General features: G+C 45.4%; 1 protein-coding gene across 1 annotated transcript in view; it reads left to right on the forward strand.

Moving 5' to 3' along the window:
* The window catches only part of LOC308098892 (cytoglobin-1-like), an 11,450-nt gene extending 10,950 nt beyond the window's left edge, over window positions 1-500 (forward strand). Inside the window, exon 3 of the mRNA XM_080447356.1 lies at window positions 1-500. This exon is cut by the window's left edge and continues 2,972 nt beyond it. The gene's annotated coding sequence lies outside the window, so the exon portion shown is untranslated.
* The last annotated feature ends 378 nt before the right edge of the window (window positions 501-878 follow it).

The following is an 878-nucleotide window of genomic DNA, read 5'->3' on the forward strand; positions in this document are numbered from 1 at the left end:
ATTATAATCTCAGTAAAAGGCAGTGGCAAAAAAGAAAGGTCTTTAGCTTTGATTCAAAATGATTGAGAGCCGAAGCAGACCTGCAATTATCTGGGAGTTTGTTCCATAGATGTGGTGCATAAAAACTGAATGCTGCTTCTCCACATTTAGTTTGGGTTCAGCAAGCAGACCCAGATGGCCTGACAATGGTGTAGTACAAGATCAGATAATGATCTGGGCCCTAAAACATTCAAAGCTTTATAAACCAACAATATGTGACGGGCCCAGGCATGTCTCCAGGCCTGTTTACCTGTCAGGCCTGTTTACCTGTCAGGCCTGTTGACCTACAGCTGATTAACCAATGGTTTGCTGCTGGGGGGGAGCCTTTAAAAGGGCTGGGTTGTTCTGACTGTCCTCTCTTCTCTCCTTGAGGATGGGTGCTCTTTTTGCTTTGGTTATTTGTTTGTTTCATCATGTTGATTCCACCATTATTCACTAATCCAACACACTCACACCTCACTACTGACTTCCACACTCCATTCATGTGTTATGTTTTATTTCTGTATTATTTCCTAATAAAAGTCTGGATTAAACTATGCCACCATGTAGACTTCCTGTTTGCTGTGACTCTAAGGAGTGGTCATAGCCAGATTCCATTCCCCAAAGTTCGGTCACTCGCTCACTCTCCTCGCTTCCTCCACTCGCGCCTAAGCCCCGCCCCTGCGAGGAGCCGAGGATTATTTGTGAGGACGAGTGGTCGAGTGGTTGCCGTCAAAGGATCGGACTGCACTGGGTCCGTCATTTCAAAGCGACAGAAAATTCCGCGATCACTTATGACGTCTCAAACAGCTGGACCAGAGCCGTGGATGAAAATATACATGCATAGAATAATATGCAGG

The sequence above is a fragment of the Gymnoscopelus braueri genome (assembly GCF_963280865.1).
Source record: "Gymnoscopelus braueri genome assembly, chromosome: 13".
Lineage (NCBI taxonomy): Eukaryota > Metazoa > Chordata > Actinopteri > Myctophiformes > Myctophidae > Gymnoscopelus > Gymnoscopelus braueri.